Source organism: Rhinoderma darwinii, chromosome 4 (assembly GCF_050947455.1).
Source record: "Rhinoderma darwinii isolate aRhiDar2 chromosome 4, aRhiDar2.hap1, whole genome shotgun sequence".
Lineage (NCBI taxonomy): Eukaryota > Metazoa > Chordata > Amphibia > Anura > Rhinodermatidae > Rhinoderma > Rhinoderma darwinii.
Genome location: NC_134690.1, coordinates 60102476 through 60124177, shown reverse-complemented (window position 1 = coordinate 60124177; position 21702 = coordinate 60102476).

Sequence of the window (21702 nt, the reverse complement as noted above, 5' to 3'; positions counted from 1 at the left end):
CTTTTTATTAAGGTGGATGAAATCATATTATGTATAAACGAGTCGACATTATAACATTTATGACACTTGAACAACATCACTCCTTCTCAGCTCAATTGAAGTGAATGGATATGAACTGCAATATCACATGCAAATGTTATACAAAAGTGGCGCTGTTTTTGGAAGCAAGCAGCTTTGTTTTTCTATTCCTGGACAATCCCTTTAAGACAATACACACTGTACAATCAACGTTTTTATTCTATGATATAGTTCCGATTCATTAAAAATGCTGAAAGCCCATGAGTAATCCTCTATCTCCTAAAAGTAAGGATAGGTATAGTTCTTATATATGGGGTATGTGGATATGATATATTTTATATAGTACATTTTTATACATTTTATACCTTTTATTACATTGGCACATTGTGGTAAAGTGTTGGCTATGGATTTAACATATATTTTAAAGCTATGTTAGCTTGGTATACAAGGACATACAAGAAATAAGAATGGATTCTCTGGACAGAGACAACCTATAAATAGAGTATAGCTTATTTACATTGATTTCAAGCCACCGTATCAATGCATATTTTATACAGTTATAAGAAGTGTTTTCATTAGGAGGTGTCACTACACACAAGACTTGTAAAGCCCATGGGTTTCAAGGCACATGATGAATAGTCTTTCCGATAATTCAATTAATATATTCTATGCTTCAATGTGACTTTTTCCATTGTATTACATCGATATTATCAGTGTTCCAAACTTCCACTTCCACTTTATCTTCTCGGGTTATATATTAAATTCCAATGAATCATAAATTAAAGGTCAAGACTAACTGTTGCCTGACATTTCCCTGTTTTGACAAAAGGTGTCCTTCTCAGGGATATGTCTTATATGCCATTCCTCTCATTATGACTATAAGGGGTATAAGATGCCTTCCTGATAATCATCGTTACCATGAAGAATTATAGATGTGAAGTTCAGTTACAATTTATAGAAAAATCTTAAAGCAATTACCATTAAAGAAGTATGTTCCTATGGCATGCGTCTTTTATACTTACTGTCACGAAGCGGGTTAGTGGACCAACTAGGCCGTACCGCCGTAGCGGGGAGGCAGCTGGCCAAACAACAGGAAACCCCAGCAATACAATCCCGCACAAGGGTACCTGGATAGTCCAGACGGTGGCCGCAGCTCTGGCACTGATGGAGATGGTTGCAGCAGATAACACCAAACGTGGTGGATGACAGAGGTGCCGTAGGTTGCGCCAGACGTGGCAGATTCCTCCGACATGGCAGATAACACAGGATGTGGCGGATTCCTCCGGATGTGGCAGATGACACAGGACGTGGCATGACTTGATACTAAAGGCACAGCATGGTAAACAGGAACAGGGAACAAGGCACGGGTAACAACTGGAACGGGAAACACTAAGGGACCATTTGCAAGACAGACTGGGAAAACTAACAACGCTCAGGCAAGGATCAGAAGGTCTGGGGCCTTCTTATAGACCAGAAAATCGTGGCAGTTGATGATGATGATGACGATCTCCTTGGTACGCAAGCTGGCCCTTTAAGGCCGGGCACGAGCGTGCGCACACACCCTACGGGACACAGCAGAACGGAGCGGAAGTGAGTGCTGGATTCTCCTAGGAAGGAGATGGGGACCAGCGCTCACGGATCCATGGCTGCAGGCATCGGGAGATGAGTAAACCCGACGGCCCGCGGCCATGGACGCTACAGTATCCCCCCTCTTACGCCCCCTCTTCTTGGGGCCAGAGCGAGAGAGGAATCTCTTAATAAGCGCAGGGGCACTGAGGTTCTCTTCTGGCTCCCAGGACCTCTCCGCAGGACCAAACCCTCTCCAGTCCACCAAATAGAAAGTCCTTCCTCCTACCCTCTTGCAGTCCAGGATATCCCTCACCTCAAATATATCAGAAGAACCGCTGAGAGCAACTATGGAACTAGAAGTCTTGCTGTGCGGTTCAAGACCACTGGCTTCAGGAGGGACACATGAAAGGAGTTGGGGATTCTGAGGGTAGGAGGCAGCCGCAGCTTATAGGAGACAGGGTTTATCTGTTGCAGAATCTCAAAAGGACCAAGGAACCTGGGAGCAAACTTGTATGAGGGTACCTTCAAGCGAATGTTCCGAGAGGACAGCCAGACTTTAGTACCCGGAAGATACTGAGGCGGCTCTCTTCTCCTCGTATCTGCTTTTCGCTTCATGCGATCGACTGCCAGTAAAATAGTCAGGAGCGGGTACTTCAGATGTGGTCGACACTGGGAGAGGGACTCTAGGATGTTGACTGTACACAATGTGAAATGGAGTGGAAGTGGAGGACTCACTTGTGTGGTTATTGTATGAAAACTCGGCCCATGGAAGAAGCTGTACCCAGTTATCGTGCTGTGAAGAGATGAAGTGGCAGAGATAATTCTCCATGATCTGGTTGATCCTCTCAACTTGCCCATTGGACTGTGGGTGATAAGCTGAGGAAAAGTCCAATTTAACATCCAGGAGTTTACAGAGGGCTCTCCAGAAATTTAAAGTAAACTGAACCCCCCGATCGGACACAATGTGTAGAGGCAAGCCATGCAAGCGAAAGATGTGTAGAATGAAGAGACTCGCCAGTCGAGGAGCAGAAGGTAGGCCGGTCAGTGGGATAAAATGTGCCATCTTAGAGAACCGGTCCACCACCACCACCCAGATAGTGTTGCATCCTGCTGAGGGGGGAAGGTCTGTGACAAAGTCCAACGCAATGTGCTGCCAGGGGGCATTGGGTACAGGCAGAGGTTGAAGCAGGCCGGCAGGCTTGGAGTTAGTAACTTTGTTAGAGGCACACACCATGCAAGAAGAGACAAAGTCCACAACATCTTTAGGTAGCGTGGGCCACCAGAAGTGACGAGCAATCAGGTCTCGGGTCTTACGTACACCAGCAAGCCCAGACAGTTTAGAACTGTGCCCCCAGCGGAGAATTCTTCTCCTGTCTGCTAACCGAACAAAAGTCCTCCCAGGAGGGATGTCTCTAATCTCAAAAGATCTGGACAGGGCATCGGCCCTCACATTCTTGTCTGCGGGACAGTAGTGGAGCACAAACTGAAAACGGGTGAAGAACAGCGACCACCTGGCTTGACGGGGATTCAGTCATTGTGCAGACTGAAGGTAGGTAAGGTTTTTGTGGTCATTGAAGATCAGGATGGGGTGAGCAGCACCCTCTAGAAGATGTCTCCACTCCTACAGAGCAAATTTGATGGCAGGCAGCTCCCAATCTCCAATAGAGTAATTGCGCTCAACAGAAGAAAAAAGTCTTGAGTAGTAGTCACATACTACTGCCTTTCCTACGGTGCTCCTCTGGAACAGAAGTGCACCTGCACCAACAGAGGAGGCGTCCACTTCCAGTGAGTACTGCCGAGATACATCAGGATGATGGAGGATCGAAGCTGAAGTGAAGGCTTTCTTGAGGCTAATAAATGCGGATTCTGCCTCTGGAGTCCACACCTTGGCGTTCACACCCTTCTTGGTAAGGGTATAGATAGGAGCCATCAGAGGAGTGAACTTAGGAATAAACTGCTGGTAGAAATTGGCGAATCCCAGGAACCGCTGTATGGCCCTTAAGCCTTGAGGACGTGGCCACTCCAGGACAGCTTTCACTTTCTCAGGATCCATCTTGAGGCCTTGATCCGAGATGATGTACCCCAGGAAGGGCAGAGAACGATTCTTAAAGATGCACTTCTCCAGCTTGGCATATAAATGATTCTCCCTTAATCGTAGTAAAACCTGACCGACATGCCTCCGATGAGTCGCCGGATCTGGGGAGAAAATCGAAATATCATCGAGATAAACAAAAACACAGACATAGAGGAGATCTTGGAAGATATCATTAACGAACTCCTGAAACACTGCGGGAGCGTTACACAGTCCGAAGGGCATCACTAGGTATTCAAAGTGCCCGTCCCTGGTGTTAAAAGCCGTCTTCCATTCATCACCCCGATTAATCTGGACTAGATTATAAACCCCCCGCAGGTCTTGCTTAGAAAATTTATTGGCTCTTCGTGTGCGATCAAACAGCTCAGATATAAGTGGCAACGGGTATTTGTTCTTGACCGTGATCTGGTTGAGACCCCGGTAGTCAATGCAGGGTCGAAGGGATCTGTCCTTCTTTTTAACGAAGAAGAATCCAGCCCAGGCCGGGGAGGAAGACTTTCGTATGAGACCCCTCTCCAGATTCTCCTTGATATAGGCCGAAATGGATAGAGATTCAGGCAAGGAGAGATGATATACTCGGCCACGGGGAAGACAGGCATTAGGAACCAGTACAATGGGGCAGTCATAAGTCCGATGTGGAGGCAGCGTCTCAGCCTCCCTTTTGCTGAAAACATCTGCATACTGAGCAAACTGGGGAGGCAGTCCCGCCAATTACTGAGGCAGAGGAGGCTTGACAGGATGGATCTGCAACAGACAACGACCATGGCACTTGGAGCCCCATTGGAGAACCTCTCCAGAATTCCAGTCCAGGACTGGGGCATGTAGTCGAAGCCAAGGCAGGCCCAGTAGAACAGGATTGATGGCATTGGGCAAAACAAGGAAAGAAATTAGTTCAGGTTGAAGGACTCCAACCTGGAGCTTCAACGGCTTGGTTTTAGAAATGATGGGTTCAGGCAGAGGCAGTCCATTAACTGAGGCAACAGCCAAAGACGTCTCTAGGGAGACTGTGGGCAACTGAAGATGATCCACAAGCTCTTTCTGGATGAAGTTTCCTGCAGAACCAGAGTCAAGATAGGCAGAAACTTGATGCGTCCTGTCGCCAGATATAGGAATAGTCAACTTAGAACAGAAGGCTTTATTAGTTACCGTTCCATCTAGGGTTGTCTCTCCAATCAGTCCTAGGCAATCGGGTCTCTCTGGCCTCTGGAGACACAGGCGCACAATATGGCCTCCGAGGCCGCAATACAGACAAAGTCCAGAAGTGCGTCTGCGTTGTTTCTCCTGGGTAGACAATTTGACATAGTTACTCTGCATCGGATCCTCTGGTGGGACGACTGAGGAGGATTGCTGAAAAGTATAATCCAGCCTAGGAAGTTCTCTCTCCCGGAGAACCTCTTGGCAACGCTCCCAGATCCTCATGTCAACCTGGGAGGCGAGTAGGATAAGATCGTCCAGGGTAGATGGCAGATCGCGAGCAGCCAGCTCATCCTTGATCCCTGAAGACAGTCCCTGCCAGAATGTGGCCACCAAAGCATCATTGTTGCAGGTCAATTAAGCAGCCAGGATATGGAACTGAATGGCATACTCGCCCACGGAGAGGTCTCCCTGATGTAGGGTCAGCAAGGATGCAGCAGCTGAAGAAACTCTCCCGAGTTCCTCAAAGATTGAGCGGAAGGTCTGTAAGAAGCAGTGCATGTCACGGGTCTCTGGTCCCTGATGTTCCCACAGAGGATTAGCCAATGCCAGGGCTTTACCAGTAAGGAGAGAGATGATGAAGGCGATCCTGACGTCATCCGAAGAGAAGGACCTGGCATGGAGTCTGAAGTGGATCAGGCACTGATTCAAAAATCCCCTGCAGGACCTCGGATCTCCGTCATAGCGTGGAGGTAGCGGCAAGAAACACAGGGGATTGGTACCGGTACAGACAGGAAGTGTAGCAGGAGGAAAAGCAGGAATGGGTTCGGTGATGACTATGGTTGGAGCAAGCAGCCGATGGGCTATGGCGTTCACCGACAGGAGGAGCTGGTCTTGTCGTGACTGGAGATCCTCCACCTCGTCCAGCATGGCTTGTGTCGTCAAAGTCTCAGGTTGACCAGCGGGGTCCATGGCCTGAGCGTACTGTCACAAAGCGGGTTAGTGGACCCACTAGGCCGTACCGCCATAGCGGAGAGGCAGCTGGCCAAACAACAGGAAACCCCAGCAATACAATATCCCGCACAAGGGTACCTGGATAGTCCAGACGGTGGCCGCAGCTCCGGCACTGATGGAGACGGTTGCAGCAGATAACGCCAAACGTGGCGGATGACAGAGGTGCCGCAGGTTGTGCCAGACGTTGCGGATTCCTCCGGATGTGGCAGATGACACAGGACGTGGCGGATTCCTCCGGACGTGGCAGATGACACAGGACGTGGCGGATTCCACCGGATGTGGCAGATGACACAGGACGAGGAACGACTTGATACTAAAGGCACAGCACGGTAAACAGGAACAGGGAACAAGGCACGGGTAACAACTGGAACGGGAAACACTAAGGGACCATTTGCAAGTCAGACTGGGAAAACTAACAACGCTCGGGCAAGGATCAGAAGGCCTGGGGCCTTCTTATAGACCAGGAAATCGTGGCAGTTGATGATGATGACGATCTCCTTGGTACGCGCGCTGGCCCTTTAAGGCTGGGCATGAGCGTGCGCGCGCACCCTACGGGACACAGCAGACCGGAGAGGAAGTGAGCGCTGGCGTCTCCTAGGAAGGACATGGGGACCAGCGCTCACGGATCCATGGCTGCGGGCGTCGGGAGGTGAGTAAACCCGACGGCCCGCGGCCATGGACGCTACACTTACCTATTAGATCAGTATCAGTATAAAAGATCTCAGGCCTTTACTGTATTATTTGTTCTTTATTTCTTTAACAGAGAAGAACCAAATGATTCCTACAGAATATTAATTTTTCTAGTTTTATACTATTGTTTTAGGCATTAGCATAATTATAACAGTCTTTGATTCCAATGATTGCTGGTATATTGTACTATATGAGTTTCCCATCCCTTTTCCCATCCCTTGGTTGAACTTGATGGACATGTGTCTTTTTTCAACTGTACTAACTATGTAACTATATAATTATGAGTTACTGTCACAGTAGGGGAGCTAAGGGTCACCTTATATGGCCTGATATGGGCCGTGTTAACGAGCGCCGATCAACGAGACAGCTTGTGGATCGGCACTCATTTGCTCCTTTCACAAAGAGCTATGGTTGGGGACATGCAAACGTTACTACGATCGCTTGACCTCATACATTTCTATCATGTCGGCAGCACGTCTCTGTGTGGGAGATGTGTTGCCGTCAACAATAATATTTCTTGCAGAAAAAATGATACAATCAGCCGATGAACAAGCGTTTGCTTGTTCATCGTCCGATCATTGCCTTGTTTACACAGGGCAATGATCTGGAATGTGTGTTCTCATGAATGCTCATTTGCCATTTGCCGATAACTGGCCCTTGTAAAAGGGCCTTAAGTCTTATGGACTTAGGGAGAAAGAAAAATTGGATCCAGCGTGAATGTATATAAAATGGAAGCTCGTTCCAAGTTTAATTGTATAAAGTCTAAAACAGGACCTGGTAAAATAAGCCTACGCGTTTCAGACGCTTCTCGCGTCCTTAATCATGGCTAATGTTGACTGTCTAACCTGTGTGGGTGGTATATATATCCCATCACACAGGTGTGTGTATTCATTGCGTTTCACAGGTAGCTTTGTTTCCTGGAGCGCGAGTGGCAAAGAAGTAACGACTCATTACGTAACAAAACAAACTAATAAAATGTATTATATCAGAGAAAGACTTATGTATGTAGTAATTTATTAAACATTATAGATGCTGATGTATGGATTTAAGTTTATATTCAGTCAATGAAAATAAGGCAAAGATAGTGTATTGTGATTTCACTGATCGTTTTAGTCGAGATGTAATAACTTCCGGTTTAAAGTGTGGTATTTTGTTTGCGTTCCAAGGTGCATAGTGTGTGTGGAACGCAAGCCGGATATGGAGTAGCGGACAGTAATCAATGAGAGGACCGACGTTACCTCTGACTCTCAGGTAAGGAAAAATTACCTTGTAAGTAAGAAAGGCCTTATTTTAATACTTAACTAGACTGTGGATTGAATATAAAGAAAAAGCAAGTGTATATATATCTTTAGTTTATTCTGTTTACTTTGAGTATGGTTACCATTATGGAATTCATTGTTCCTTTATTAATGAAGAAAGGGGGCAAAAATATAGCTATTGATTTTTATTATTGTTTATATATTAGACAGTCAATAATTAATGTTTGTGACCAGCTATGAAGTAAAAAAATACATTTTATTAGGAAAAATAAACAAAAATTAGGAAAATAGAATAAGAGGCAAAAATAGGGACTAAAAAACTGTTTACATGTAAGAAACATATAGCATGCATGTAACGTTGAGTAAAATGTGAAAACTACGACAGATTGATGGTAATAAATTGAATAAATAACGTTATTGGTGACTTTGGCAGTTTGTTCAGTAGTTATAGTTTGGCTGGGTATGTATCATATCTTCTATGAGTATAAATAAGTATAAATAAATATAAATATTGACATAAATTGTCTATTATTGATGTTGATATCATAACTTGTCTGTTATGTTTGTTGGTATCATATATAGAGTAGGAAAAAAGAAAAGAGATAAGAAACAAACTAGTGAGATACAATATCATATATAGTTTTAAGCGGTTTCTTATAAGTGTAATTAATTGGAGTTTGGAGATACTGGACTTTACTAGAATATAAATATTTAATAGTGAAACATCAGATCATTTTTTAAGTTAAGGCCACTGGGGAATCGGGTTTTCAATCTAAAGATCCAATAAGCTTCTCGTTGGTAGATCTTATGTTGTAGATCTCCCCCTCTTTTAGGAAGAAGGACTTTCTCTATGGCGTGACATTTGAATGTTTTAATTGCTCTATTGTGATGATGAATAAAATGTTTAGCTGCGTTGGAAGTATTGCTAATGTTGGGATTACGAATGTAGCTTAGATGTTCTAGCATTCTAATTTTAAATTTTCGGCTAGTGCACCCAACGTACTTTAATTTGCACTCAGTGCATTCGATGATATAGATAACTGATGTTGAATTGCAGTTGATGTAATTTTGTACTGTAAATGTAACCGAGTTATCTGAGTTTGAAAAGGTTTTTGTAGAATGGACATAGGAGCAGATTTTGCAAGGATGTTGTCCACATTTGAAAAAACCTTTATTTTCCAACCAGGTTGTTTTGGTTTCGTTGGATGTAAAGAGAGAAGGAAAGAGGGAACTGCCGAGTGAGGGGGCTTTTCGGGCTACTATTCTGCATCCTCCTTGGAGGATGGATCGTAGGCTGTCATCGTCAAACAAGATCGGTAAGTATTTATTTATGATTCGTTTGATTTCTGGGAATTGGTTGCTCTGTTGCAATACCAGAGTGGGTATATTTTGATCTAATTCTTTAGATTTATTAGTTTGTCTGAGTAAGTTAGCTATAGACTTAGTTACATAGTTGATAAGATTGAAAAAAGACACAGGTCCATCAAGTTCAACCTATAATCCTACCGTGTTAATCCAGAAGATGGCAAAACCCCCCATGAGGTTGATGCCATTTGCGCCATTAGGGTAAAAATTCCTCTCTGTACACGGTCCTTGAGCCAATTTTTAATCCAACTACAGAGTTTACTTTCTAAACTGTAGCATTCATGGCCGCAGACCGCCGGGTTTGCTCACCCCCCCCCCCCCGGCGGCCGCAGCCATGGATCTGTGAGCACTTGCTCGCATCTCCTTCCTAGAAGACGCCAGCGCTCACTTCCGCTCCGGTCCGCTGTGTCCCATAGGGTGGGCGTGCACGCTTGTGCCTGGTCTTAAAGGTCCAGTTCGCACACAATCATCATTACCAACTGCCCATGATTCCCGGGACTATAAAAATGGTCCTGCCCTTCTGATCCTTGCCTGAGTGTTGTTAGTGTTCCCATGTCAGTCTTGCAAATGGTCCCTTAGTGTTATCCTGTTCCTGTTGTTACCCGTGCCCTGTATCCTGTAAGCCATGCTGTGTCCTTGTTCCTGAGCCTGTTAGTGTTGGAGTCGTGACCCTCTGCACGTGCTGTCGTCTGCCATGTCCAGTGCCATCTGACACGTCCAATGTCATCTGCCACGTCGTTAAAAAGAAACACGGATCTCTTCGACCCTGCATTGACAACCAGATCATGGTCAAGAACAAATACCCATTGCCACTTATATTCGAACTGTTTGACCGTGTACGAGGAGCCAGGATTTTTTCAAAATTAAACTTGCGTGGGGCTTATAATTTGGTCCCAATCCATCAAGGTGACAAGTGGAAGATGGCGTTCAACACCCGAGATGGGCACTATAAATACCTGGTGATGCCCTTCGGACTGTGTAACGCTCCCGCGGTCTTCCAGGAATTCTCCCGAGATCCGACGACTCATCGGAGGCATGCCCGTCAGGTTCCATTGCGATTAAGGGAAAATCGTTTATATGCCAAGCTGGAGAAGTGAGTTTTTGAAAAGAATTCTCTGCCCTTGCTGGGCTACATCATCTCGAATCAAGGTCTCAAGATGGATCCTGAGAAACTAAAGTCTGTCCTGGAATGGCCATGTCCTCAAGGCCTGAGGTCCATACAACGTTTCCTGGGATTCGCCAATTTCTACCGGCAGTTTATCCCAAACTTCTCATCACTGACTGCTCCCATCTCTACCCTTACCAAGAAGAGTGTGAACGCCAGGGTGTGGACTCCAGAGGCAGAATCCGCATTTATTAGCCTCAAGAAAGCCTTCACTTCAGCCTCGATCTTCCATCATCCTGATGTGTCTCTGCAGTTTTCATTGGAGGTGGTCGCTTCTTCTGTTGGTGCAGGTGCACTTCTGTTCCAGAGGAGCTCCAGAGGAAAAGCAGTAGTATGTGGCTATTTGTAGCGTCCATGACCTGCTGTGACCCGTACCTTGTTCCCGTTCCTGTTTCCCGCGCAGTATCAAGTCCTGTCACGTCCGGAGGAATCCGCCACATCCTGTGTCATCTGCCACGTCCGGAGGAATCCGCCACGTCCTGTGTCATCTGCCACGTCAGGAGGAATCCGCCACGTTCTGTGTCATCTGCCACGTCCGGAGGAATCCGCCATGTCCTGTGTCATCTGCCACGTCAGGAGGAATCCGCCATGTTCTGTGTCATCTGCCACGTTCAGAGGAATCCGCCACGTCTGGTGCAACTTGCGGCTCCTGTGTCATCCGCCACGTTTGGCGCTGTCTGCTGCATTCATCTCTATCTGTGCCAGAGCTTCGGCCACCGTCTGGACTATCCAGGTACCCTTGTGCGGGACATTGTATTTCTGGGGTTTACTGTTGTTTGGCCAGCTGCCTCCCCGCTACGGCGGTACGGCCTAGTGGGTCCACTACCCGCTTCGTGACAGTATGCTCAGGCCATGGACCCCGCTGGTCAACCTGAGACTTTGACGACACAAGCCATGCTGGCCGAGATGGAGGATCTCCAGTCATGACAAGACCAGCTCCTCCTGTCGGGGAACGCCATAGCCCATCGGATGCTTGCTCCAACCACAGTCATCTCCGCACCCGTTCCTGTGGTTCCTCCTGCTACACTTCCTGTCTGTACCGGTGCCAACCCCCTGTGCTTCTTGCCGCTATGACGGAGATCCGAGGTCCTGCAGGTTTTTTTTGAATCAGTGCCTGATCCATTTCAGACTACATGCCGGGTCCTTCTGTTCGGATGACATCAGGATCGCCTTCATCATCTCTCTCCTTACTGGCAAAGCCCTGGCATGGGCTAATCCTCTGTGGAAACATCAGGGACCAGAGACCCGGGACTTGCAGTGCTTCTTGCGGACCTTCCGCTCGATCTTTGAGGAACCTGGGAGAGTTTCTTCAGCTGCTGCATCCTTGCTGACCCTACACCAGGGAGACCTCTCCGTGGGCGAGTATGCCATCCAGTTCCGTATCCTGGCTGCTGAATTGACCTGGAACAACGAGGCTTTGGTGGCTACATTTTGGCAGGGAATGTCTTCAGGGATCAAGGACGAGCTGGCTGCTCGCGATCTGCGATCTACCCTGGACAATCTTATCTTACTCGCCTCCCGGGTTGACATGAGGATCCGGGAGCGTTCCCAAGAGGTTCTCCGGGAGAGAGTACTTCCTAGGCTGGATTCTGCTTTCCAGGAATCCTCCTCAGTCATCCCACCAGAGGATCCTATGCAGAGTAATTATGACAAATTGTCTACCCAGGAGAGACAACGCAGACGCACTTCTGGACTTTGTCTGTATTGCGGCCTCAGAGGCCATATTGTGCGTCTGTGTCCCCAGAGGCCAGAGAGACCCCTAGGATTGGTTGGAGAGACAACCCTAGGTGGAACTAAACCTAACAGAGCATTCTGTTCCAAGTTGACTATTCCTGTGACCCTAGTATCCAGCGACAGGACGCATCAAGTTTCTTTCTATCTTGACTCTGGTTCTGCTGCTAACTTCATCCAGAAAGAGCTACTGGATCATCTTCAGTTGCCCACAGTTCCCCTAGAGACGTCTTTGGCTGTTGCCTTAGTTAATGGACTGCCTCTGCCTGATCCCATCGTTTCAAAAACCAAGCCGTTGAAGCTCCAAGTTGGAGTCCTGCATTTTGAATTAATTTCTTTCCTTGTTTTGCCCAAGACCATCAATCCTGTTCTGCTGGGTCTGCCTTGGCTTCGACTACATGCCCCAGTCCTGGACTGGAATTCTGGAGAGGTTCTCCAATGGGGCTCCAAGTGCCATGGTCATTGTCTGTTGCAGATCCATCCTGTCAAGCCTCCTCTGCCTCAGTCATTGGCGGGACTGCCTCCCCAGTTCGCTCAGCATGCAGATGTTTTCAGCAAAAGGGAGGCTGAGACGCTGCCTCCACATCGGACCTATGACTGCCCCATTGAACTGGTTCCTAATGCCTCTCTCCCCCATGGATGGGTATATCCTCTCTCCTTGCCTGAGTCTCTATCCATGTCGGCCTATATCATGGAAAATCTGGAGAGGGGTTTCATACGAAAGTGTTCCTCCCCGGCCGGGGCTGGATTCTTCTTCGTTAAAAAGAAGGACGCATCCCTTCGTCCCTGCATTGACTACCGGGGCCTCAACCTGATCACAGTCAAGAACAAATACCCATTGCCACTCATTTCTGAGCTGTTTGATCGCATATGAGGAGCCACAATTTTTTCTAAGCTAGGCCTGCGGGGGGCTTACAATCTAGTCCGGATTCGCCGGGGTGATGAATGGAAGACGGCATTTAACACCCGGGACGGGCACTACAAATACCTAGTGATGCCCTTCGGACTGTGTAATGCTCCCACAGTGTTTCAGGAGTTTGTTGACGATATCTTCCGAGATCTACTCTATGTCTGTGTTGTTGTTTATCTCGATGATATTTTGATTTTCTCCCCAGATCCGATGACTCATCGGAGGCATGTCCGTCAGGTTCTACTACGATTGAGGGAGAATCATTTATACGCCAAGCTGGAGAAGTGCGTCTTTGAGAAGAATTCTCTGCCCTTCCTGGGCTACATCATCTCGGATCAAGGCCTCAAAATGGATCCTGAGAAAGTGAAAGCTGTCCTGGAGTGGCCACGTCCTCAAGGCTTAAGAGCCATACAGCGGTTCCTGGGATTCGGCAATTTCTACCGGCAGTTTATTCCTAACTTCTCTTCTCTGACGGCTCCCATCTCGACCCTTACCAAGAAGGGTGTGAACGCCAAAGTGTGGACTCCAGAGGCAGAGTCCGCATTTATTAGCCTCAAGAAAGCCTTCACTTCAGCCTCGATCCTCCATCATCCTGACGTATCTCGGCAGTTCTCTCTAGAAGTGGACCCTTCCTCTGTTGGTGCAGGTGCACTTCTGTTCCAGAGGAGCTCCAAAGGAAAGGCAGTAGTATGTGGCTACTACTCAAGACTGTTTTCTTCTGCTGAGCGCAATTACTCCATTGGAGATCGGGAGCTACTGGCAATCAAATTGGCCCTGGAGGAGTGGAGACATCTTCTAGAGGGCGCTGCTCACCCCATCCTGATCTTCACCGACCACAAGAACCTTACCTACCATCATTCTGCACAACGACTGAATCCCCGTCAAGCCAGGTGGTCGCTGTTCTTCACCCGTTTTCAGTTTGTGCTCCACTACCGTCCTGCGGACAAGAATGTGAGGGCCGATGCCCTGTCCAGATCATTTGAGACGGAAGACACGGTGGAGTCCCTTCAGACTATCATAGACCCGTCCTGCATTGTCTCTGCTAATCCTCTGCAGGTTAGAGACATCCCTCCTGGGAGGACTTTTGTTCGGTTGGCAGACAGGAGAAGAATTCTCCGCTGGGGACACAGTTCTAAACTTACTGGGCACGCTGGTGTCCGTAAAACCCGAGACCTGATTGCTCGTCACTTTTGGTGGCCCACGCTACCTAAGGATGTTCTGGACTTTGTCTCTTCTTGCACGGTGTGTGCCTCTAACAAAGTGACTCACTCCAAGCCTGCCGGCCTGCTTCAACCTCTGCATGTACCCAGTGCCCCTTGGCAGCACATTGCGATGGACTTTGTCACTGACCTTCCCCCCTCAGCAGGATGCAACACTATCTGGGTGGTGGTGGACCGGTTCTCTAAGATGGCTCATTTTATCCCGCTGACCGGCCTACCTTCTGCTTCTCGTCTGGCGAGTTTCTTCATTCTACACATCTTTCGCTTGCATGGCTTGCCTCTACACATCGTGTCTGATCGGGGTGTTCAGTTTACCTCTAAGTTCTGGAGAGCCCTCTGTAAACTCCTGGATGTGAGTTTGGACTTTTCCTCAGCCTATCACCCCCAGTCCAATGGGCAAGTCGAAAGGATCAACCAGATCATGGAAAATTATCTCTGCCACTTCATCTCTTCTCAGCACGATAACTGGGTACAGCTTCTTCCATGGGCAGAGTTTTCATACAACAACCACACAATAAAGTCCACCACTTCCACTCCGTTTCACATCGTGTACAGTCAACATCCCAGAGTACCTCTTCCTGTGTTGACTTCATCTCAGGTACCCGCTGCTGACTCTGCATATGGGGGACTTCCTGCAAATCTGGCAACAGACCCGGTCCTCTATTTTGCTGGCGGTAGATCGCATCAAGCGAAAGGCAGATACTAGGAGAAGAGAGCCGCCTCAGTATCTTCCAGGGACTAAGGTCTGGCTATCCTCTCGGAACATTCGCTTGAGCGTGCCTTCATACAAGTTTGCTCCCAGGTTCCTTGGTCCTTTCGAGATCCTGCAACAAATCAACCCTGTCTCCTATAAGCTGCGGCTGCCTCCTATCCTCAGAATCCCTAACTCCTTCCATGTGTCCCTCCTGAAACCAGTGGTCCTGAACCGCTACAGCAAGACTTCTAGTTCCACAGTTGCTCCCAGCGGTCCTTCTGATGTATTCGAGGTAAAATAAATCCTGGACTGCAAAAGGGTAGGAGGAAGGACTTTCTATTTGGTGGACTGGAGAGGGTTTGGTCCTGAGGAGACGTCCTGGGAGCCAGAGGAGAACCTCAGCGCTCCAGCTCTTATTAAAAAGTTCCTCTCTCGCTCTGGCCCCAAGAAGAGGGGGCGTAAGAGGGGGGATACTGTAGCGTCCATGGCCGCGGGCCGTCGGGTTTAGTCACCTCCCGACGCCCGCATCTATGGATCTGTGAGCGCTGGTCCCCATCTCCTTCCTAGGAGACGCCAAGGCTCACTTCTGCTCCGTTCGGCTGTGTCCCGTAGGGTGCACGCGCACGCTCGTGCCCGGCCATAAAGGGCCAGTGCGCGAAAATTGGAGGAAGTCATCATCATCAACTGCCATGATTTCCTGGTCTATAACAATGCCCCTGGCCTTCTATTCCTTGCTTGAGCGTTGTTAGTTTTCCCAGTCTGTCCTGCAAATGGTCCCTTAGTGTTTCCCGTTCCTGCTGTGACCCGTGCCTTGTTCCCCGTTCCTGTTTCCCGTGCTGTTCCTTAGTATCAAGTCCTGCCACGTCCGGAGGAATCCGCCACGTCCTATGTCGTCTGCCACGTCTGGAGGAATCCGCCACATCCTGTGTCATCTGCCACGTCCGGAGAAATCCGCCACATCCTGTGTCATCTGCCATGTCCGGAGGAATCCTCCAGGTTCTGTGTCATCTGCCACGTCCGGAGGAATCTGCCACGTCTGGTGCAACTTGCGGCTCCTGTGTCATCCGCCACGTTTGGCGCTGTCTGCTGCATTTATCTCCAATTGTGCCAGAGCTTCGGCCACCGTCTGGACTATCCAGGTACCCTTGTGCGGGACATTGTATTTCTTGGGTTTCCTGTTGTTTGGCCAGCTGCCTCCCCGCTACGGCGGTACGGCCTAGTTGGTCCACTACCCGCTTCGTGACACTATTACTATTACTCGAGACTTTTTTCCTCTGCAGAGTGCAACTACTCTATTGGGGATCAGGAGCTACTGGCCATCAAATTGGCTCTGGAGGAGTGGAGACATCTGCTAGAGGGCGCAGCTCACCCCATCCTGATATACACCGACCACAAGAACCTCACCTATCACCAGTCGGCTCAATGACTAAACCCCCGTCAAGCCAGGTGGTCGCAGTTCTTTACCCGTTTCCAATTTGTGCTCCACTACCGTCCCGCTGACAAGAATGTGAGGGCCAATGCCCTGTCCAGGTCATTTGAGACGGATGACACGGTGGAGTCCTTTCAAAGTATCATAGACCCGTCCTGCATCGTCACTACAAATCCTTTGCAGGTTAGAGACACCCGTCCGGGGAGGACTTTTGTTTGGTTGGCAGAAAGGAGAATAATTCTCCGCTGGGGACACAGCTATAAACTGGCTGTGCATGCTGGTGTTCGTAAGTCTCGAGACCTGATTACTCGTCACTTCAGGTGAAGTTGCTCACTCCAAGCATGCCGGCCTGCTCCAACCTCTGCCTGTACCCAATATCCCCTGTCAACACATTGCGATGGACTTTGTCACAGACCTTCCTCCCTCAGCAGGATGCAATACTGTCTGGGTGGTGGTGGACTGGTTTTCGAATATGGCACATTTTATCCCGCTGACCGGCCTACCCTCTGCCTCTCGTTTGGCCAGTCTCTTCATTCAGCACATCTTCCTTTTGCATGGTTTGCCCCTTCAATTTACCTCAAAATTCTGGAGAGCCCTCTGTAAGCTCCTGGATGTGAGATTGGACTTTTCCCCAGTCCAATAGGCAAGTCAAGAGGATTAACCAGATCATGGAGAATTATCTCCGCCATTTCATCTCCTTGCCGCATGATAACTGGGTACAGCTTCTTCCATGCCCTGAGGTCTCGTATAACAACCACACAAGTGAGTCCACCACTTCCACACCATTCTACATTGTGTACAGTTAACATCCTAGAGTCCCTCTTCCTGTGTCGGCTATATCTCAGGTACCTCTGCTGACTCTGCATTTGGGGATTTTCTGCAAATCTGGCAATAGACCCGGTCCTCTATTTTTCTGGCAGTCGATCGCATGAAGCGAAAAGCGGATATAAAGAGAAGAGAGCCACCTCAGTATCTTCCAGGTACCAAAGTCTGGCTGTCCTCACGGAACATTCTTTTAAAGGTGCCTCCATACAAGTTTGCTCCCAGGTTCCTCTGACCTTTTGAGATATTGCAACAGATAAACCCTGTCTCCTATAAGCTTCGGCTGCCTCCTTCCCTCAGAATCCCCAACTCCTTTGATGTGTCCTCTCTCACTCTGGTCCCAAGAAGTGGGGGCGTAAGAGGGGGAATACTTTATGGTCCAAGTCCGCGGACCACCGGGTTTTCTCACCCCCCAGCGACCGCAGTCATGGATCTCTGAGCGCTGGCTCGCATCTTCTTCCTAGGAGACGCCAGCGCTCAATCCGCTCCTTTCCGCTGTGTCCCGTAGGTTGTTAGTGTTCCCATGTCAGTCTTGCAAATAGGTCCCTTAGTGTTATCCTGTTCCTGTTGTTACCCGTGCCCTGTATCCTGTATCCCCTGCTGTATCCTTGTTCCTGAGTCTGTTAGTGTTGGAGTCGTGTCCCTCTGCAGGTACTGTCGTCTGCCACGTCCAGTGCCATCTGCCACGTCTGGCGTAACCTGCTGCATCCATCTCCATTCGTGCCAAAGCCTCTGCCACTGTCTGGACTATTCAGGTACCCTAGTGCGGGACTTTGTATTTCTGGGGTACACTGTTGGTTTGGCCAGCTGCCTCCCCACAGCTGCTTCCGCCTAGTGGGTCAACATACCCACAGACCGTGACATAAACCTATAGTCCTAAATTTACCCATTAGATGTCTATGAGGGACAGTGTCAAATGCCTTTGCAAAGTCCAAAAACACTATATCCACAGCGGCCCCTCTGTCTAGGCTTCTGCTCACCTCTTCATAAAATCAAATCAGGTTGGTTTGACAACTTCTGTCCTTAGTAAAACCATGCTGGATGTCACTTATAATACAATTTTTTTCACATACTCCTGTATATAGTCCCTCAATAGCTCCTCTAACATTTTTTCCATGATTGATGGTCTATAATTACTCGTGGAAGACCTAGAGCCCTTTTTGTAAATAGGCACTACATTTGTCCTGCGCCAGTCCCTTGGCACTATACCAGTCAGTATAGAATCTCTGAATATTATGAAGAGGGGAACAGAAATAACTGAACTAAGTTATTTAAGAACTCTAGGGTGTAACCTATCTGGTCCGGGAGCCTTGTGCATATCTATTTTATTTAACTTATTTAACTAGCTTGGACTATATCTACATGCAGCCAATTCAGTATATTAATCGATGTATTAACAGCACTGGCACCGGCTACATCAGCTGCTCGTTCTTCTGTTGTATATACGGAGCTAAAGAACCCATTTAGTAACTCTGCCTTCTCTTGATCCCCTGTGACCAATTCCCCATTACCACTATTTAGGGGTCCTACATGTTCAGACCTTGGTTTCTTCGCATTTACAAACTTGAAGATTTTTTGGGGGGATTTGTTGTACTATTCTTGGCTACCTGACTTTCATTTTGTATTTTTGCTGATTTTATTACCTTTTTACAGATTTTATTAAGCTCTTTATAATTTAAAAAGGCTACAGCTGTACCCTCAAATTGTATTTTTGCTGATTTTATTACCTTTTTACAGATTTTATTAAGCTCTTTATAATTAACAAAGGCTACCGCTGTACCCTCAAATTTGTATTTTTCTAATGCTCTTTTTTTGTCATATATTGCCCTTTTTACAGAAGGTGTAAGCCATGTGGGGTTTAATTTTAGTCGCTTATACTTGTTACCTATAGGAATACATTTTGCACTATATTTATACAAAGTGCATTTTAAGATTTCCCATTTATCATTTGTCCCATTATTTGACATTACTTCTTCCCAGTCTATGTCCTGAATTGCAGCCCTCATCCTGGGGAAATTGGCCTTCTTAAAATTAATTGTTTTTGGTCTCCCAGCCTGTGTTTGTTTTTTACAGTATAGGTAAAATATAACTATATTGTGATCACTGTTGCTGAGGTTTTCACGAACAATGACATTCCCAACAAGCTCTGCATTGTTTAAAATGACCAGATCCAACAGAGTGTCACCTCTAGTCGGGTTTTTTCACAAACTGGGCCATAAAATGTTCCTGCAACAGGTTGAGGAATCTTCTCCCCTTCGCAGTTGTAGCCGAACCATGACACCAATTAATATCTCTGTAATTAACATCTCCCAATATGACTACATTACCCGCCTGTGCAGCCCGCACCATCTATTTATATAGCTGACCTTCCATCCCCTCAGTTATATTGGTGGGACTATAGATTACACGAAAAGTAATTTTTTTTTTATTGTCTACCTCCCTTTGTAATTCCACCCACAAGGTTTGAACCTCCTCACAATCTTCACCCACTATTGTCTCTTTCACACTCACCTTCATATCACGTCTCACATACAGACATACTCCACCACCTTTCCTATTTGCCTTGTCTTTCTGAAACAGTGTAAAACCCTGTAGATTTACAGCCCAGTCATGTGAAGAGTCCGGCCAAGTTTCAGCAACACCAACTATATCAATATGGTCCTCCAGTAGCAAGGCCTCAAGCTCCCCCATTTTGCTTGCTAGACTTCTGGTATTTGTGAACATACACTTTAACCTACATTTCAAATTGTCACGTTCGGTTTCGAAAATCTGATTATTTCACATTATTTGGGCATTTTTATTGTCAATGTTGTTTTGTAACAAAAGGATCTCCTTATCCTGTTATGTAGTCCTCTCCCCACAGTCTATTTCTCACCCCACCAATATAGTGTGACCCCCCTCTAACCTAACTACCCCTTTATTTTCTAAATTAACCTCCCTCCTTAGCCCTAGTTTAAATACTCTGCCACTCCTGCTAGAATTCTCTCCCCCAGCACAGCGGACCCCCTTCCATTTAGGTGCAAATCATCTGCAGAATGCAGTTTGTACCCCAATGAAAAGTCAGCTCAGTGCTCTAGGAACCCAAAGCCTTCTACTCTACACCAAGACTTAAGCCATGCATTTAACTCCCTGAGCTCCCGCTGTCTTTCCTGTGATGCACATGGCACAGGCAGTATTCCTGAGAATACAACCTTGGAGGTCCTTTGCTTCAGCTTGTAGCCTAGTTCTTTAAAATTATTCTTAAGGCTCCTCCACCTGTCATGTATTCTGTCGTTGGTACCCACATGCACTACAACAGCTGGATCATCACCAGCCCCTCCCAGTAATTTATCCAGGCGTTCCACCACATGCTGAACCTTGGCAAAAGGTAGACAGCAAACAATTTGGTTGAGGCGGTCTTGGCAACAAATGAGTCTATCCGTCTTCCTGATTATAGAATCCCTACAACTACCAATTGTCTTGCCTTACCTGCATTACCATCCCGCTGACTACTAGCTGGGCTGTTCTCCCGGCTGTTAGGGAGATCAGTATCCACTAGGGCTGCCATTTCTGAGACTCATACCCACGCATCATCACTTGGCAATTTTGCTTAGAATAACAGAAACAGGATTGGCCTTCCTTTTCTTGGATCCCTTTCTACTGCCCCTAACTGCATTAACCCAGCTACTTGCCTGGTCCTGCTGACCCATGTCTTCACCCTCCAGATTTACCCCACTAACTGCTTGATCAGTGAGCAGCATGCTCCGCTCAAGATTGTCTATCGCCCTCAGAGTTGAATTTTTCTCCACCAGATCACTAATGCGAGCTTCCAGATAAACAACATGCTCACATCTGTCACAGAGGTATTCACCTTGGAACTCTGGCTCCAGTCGTGCATACATATGGCAAACTGTGCACTGAAGAAAACCTCCAACCTTGCTATCCATTATCCCAGTTACAAAAAAACAGTGAGCAATTCAAAAAGTAAAAGTAAAGAACAGTACTTACAACTCCTCTTTTTAACTCTGGTTTAATAACTCCACTTGTTACACAAGCCACTTAGTCCACCAAGCCCATATGAGAGCAAACTTGTTCAAACAGTCAACCATCACAACATCCTGTGGCAGAGAGTTCTATAGTCTCACTGCTCTCACCATAAAGAATCCCTGTCTGTTATGATGGGGAAACCTTTTCTCCTCTAGATGTAGAGGATACCCCCTTGTCCTTCTTACAGGCCTAGGTGTAAAGAGATCATTAGAAAGATCTCTTTACTGTCCATTTATATATTTATACATTGTTATATTTTCTAAACTGAATAGCCCCAAGCAAGGGCGTTGCTAGGGTCTTAAAAGATCAGGGGCACAAGCCCCGAGACATATATTTACACCCCCCTTGAAATAAAATGTTTTCTTAAATATATAGCGGAGATAGCATATCTATAAGACTAAGGCTCCTATAGCTACACCGCTGGAAAGAATTGGATACGTTGTCTCAGCAGACAGTATCATACATGATAGGCTTAGATCAGTGGTGTAACTACCGCTGTAGCCGTTATAGAGGCTGCTACGATGCCCACGGGCTCCCCATAGCCGGAGGCTCCGCTAGCAGCCG